A 3335-nucleotide genomic window follows, 5' to 3' on the forward strand; every position below is an offset into this window, starting at 1 on the left:
GTAGCAGAGATGGACCCGTTCGAAGAATACGCGACCATCCACAAAGGGTCATTCCGATTCGTCGGAGAACGACGTGATAAAGAATAATTGGAATTTATTCTGCGAGGCTCCCCGTCCCACTGACGAGGCGGGGCCGAAGCCTCCGCAAGAATATAAACAATTAACGTCTCGCCCCCCATCGGGGCGCGGTAAAATTATCAAACGTTGACCGGTTCGCGGCTATAAAAAGTTTGGGGAGCACTGCTGTACACCACAAGTGAGAGCTTTTGGATTCGATGCATTGCAAGCTCTTAATATGACCATAGGTCTTGCGAACCCTGAGAATTAAGCTGTGGAGCCCAATATTGCACCAAGACAGAGTGGAACCACGCGCAGGATATCGTTCTGCAACCGTAGCAGAAATGGACCCGTTCGAAGAATACGCGACCATCCACAAAGGGTATTTCGATTCGTCGGAGAACGACGTGATAAAGAAAAATTGGAATTTATTCTGCGAGGCTCTCCGTCTCACTGGTGAGACAGGGCCGATGCCTCCGCAAAAAATAAACAATTATCGTCCCCCTCCTCCTCCAAAAGGTTGGTGCGCACTGCTGTAAACCACAAGTGAAAGCTTTTTGATTCGAAGAATTGCAAGCTCTTATTATCACCACTGGTCCAGCGAAACGTGACAATTAAGCTGTACAACCCAATATTGCACCAACGCAGAGTGGAACCACGCGCAGGATCTCGTTCTGCAACTGTAGCAGAGATGGGCGCGTTCGAAGAATACGCGATCATCCACAAAGGGTATTTCGATTCGTCGGAGAACGACGTGATAAAGAAAAATTGGAATTTATTTTGCGAGGCTCTCCGTCTCACTGGTGAGAAAGGGCCGAAGCCTCCGCAAAAAATAAACAATTATCGTCCCCCTCCTCCTCCATAAGGTTGGTGCGCACTGCTGTAAACCACAAGTGAAAGCTTTTTGATTCGAAGAATTGCAAGCTCTTATTATCACCACTGGTCCAGCGAAACGTGACAATTAAGCTGTACAACCCAATATTGCACCAACGCAGAGTGAAACCACGCGCAGGATCTCGTTCTGCAACTGCAGCAGAGATGGGCGCGTTCGAAGAATACGCGATCATCCACGGAGGGTATTTCGATTCGTCGGTTGACGACGTGATAAAGAAAAATTGGAATTTATCTGCGAGGCTCCCCGTCCCACTGACGAGGCGGGGCCGAAGCCTCCGCAAGAATATAAACAATTAACGTCTCGCCCCCCATCGGGGCGCGGTAAAATTATCAAACGTTGACCGGTTCGCGGCTATAAAAAGTTTGGGGTGCACTGCTGTACAGCACAAGTGAGAGCTTTGCGATTCGATGCATTGCAAGCTCTTAATATCACCATAGGTCTTGCGAACCCTGAGAATTAAGCTGTGGAGCCCAATATTGCACCAAGACAGAGTGGCACCACGCGCAGGATATCGTTCTGCAACCGTAGCAGAAATGGACCCGTTCGAAGAGTACGCGACCATCCACAAAGGGTCATTCCGATTCGTCGGAGAACGACGTGATAAAGAAAAGTTGGAATTTATTCTGCGAGGCTCCCCGTCCCACTGACGAGGCGGGGCCGAAGCCTCCGCAAGAATATAAACAATTAACGTCTCGCCCCTCATCGGGGCGCGGTAAAATTATCAAACGTTGACCGGTTCGCGACTATAAAAAGTTTGGGGAGCACTGACGTAAAGCACAAGTGAGAGCATTTGGATTCGAAGAATTGCAAGCTCTTAATATCACCATAGGTCTTGCGAACCCTGAGAATTAAGCTGTGGAGCCCAATATTGCACCAAGACAGAGTGGAACCTCGCGCAGGATATCGTTCTGCAACCGTAGCAGAAATGGACCCGATCGAAGAATACGCGGGCATCCACAAAGGGTATTTCGATTCGTCGGTTGACGACGTGATAAAGAAAAATTGGTATTAGTTCTGCGAGGCTCCCCGTCCCACTGGCGAGGCGGGGCCGAAGCCTCCGCAAGAATATAAACAATTAATGTCTCGCCCCTCATCGGAGCGCGGTAACATTATCAAACGTTGACCGGTTCGCGACTATAAAAAGTTTGGGGAGCACTGCTGTACAGCACAAGTGAGAGCTTTGGGATTCGAAGAATTGCAAGCTCTTAATATCACCATAGGTCTTGCAAACCCTGAGAATTAAGCTTTGGAGCCCAATATTGCACCAAGACAGAGTGGCACCACGCGCAGGATATCGTTCTGCAACCGTAGCAGAGATGGACCCGTTCGAAGAATACGCGACCATCCGCAAAGGGTCATTTCGATTCGTCGGAGAACGACGTGATAAAGAAAAGTTGGAATTTATTCTGCGAGGCTCTCCGTCTCACTGGTGAGACAGGGCCGAAGCCTCCGAAAAAATATAAACAATTATCGTCCCCGTCCTCAACGGGACGCGGTAAAATTATCAAACGTTGACCGGTTCGCGACTATAAAAAGTTTGGGGAGCACTGCTGTACAGCACAAGTGAGAGCTTTGGGATTCGAAGAATTGCAAGCTCTTAATATCATCATAGGTCTTGCAAACCCTAAGAATTAAGCTTTGGAGCCCAATATTGCACCAAGACAGAGTGGAACCTCGCGCAGGATACCGTTCTGCAACCGTAGCAGAGATGGACCCGTTCGAAGAATACGCGACCATCCACAAAGGGTCATTCCGATTCGTCGGTTGACGACGTGATAAAGAAAAATTGGAATTTATTCTGCGAGGCTCCCCGTCCCACTGACGAGGCGGGGCCGAAGCCTCCGCAAGAATATAAACAATTAACGTCTCACCCCCCATCGGGGAGCGGTAAAATTATCAAACGTTGACAGGTTCGCTGCTATAAAAAGTTTGGGGAGCACTGCTGTACAGCACAAGTGAGAGCTTTTGGATTCGATGCATTGCAAGCTCTTAATATCACCATAGGTCTTGCGAACTCTGAGAATTAAGCTTTGGAGCCCAATATTGCACCAAGACAGAGTGGCACCACGCGCAGGATATCGTTCTGCAACCGTAGCAGAGATGGATCCGTTCGAAGAATACGCGACCATCCACAAAGGGTCATTTCGATTCGTCGGAGAACGACGTGATAAAGAAAAGTTGGAATTTATTCTGCGAGGCTCTCCGTCTCACTGGTGAGACAGGGCCGAAGCCTACGAAAAAATATAAACAATTATCGTCCCCGTCCTCAACGGGACGCGGTAAAATTATCAAACGTTGACCGGTTCGCGACTATAAAAAGTTTGGGGAGCACTGCTGTACAGCACAAGTGAGAGCTTTGGGATTCGAAGAATTGCAAGCTCTT

This window comes from Lasioglossum baleicum, unplaced genomic scaffold, assembly GCF_051020765.1.
Source record: "Lasioglossum baleicum unplaced genomic scaffold, iyLasBale1 scaffold0025, whole genome shotgun sequence".
Taxonomy (NCBI): Eukaryota; Metazoa; Arthropoda; class Insecta; order Hymenoptera; family Halictidae; genus Lasioglossum; species Lasioglossum baleicum.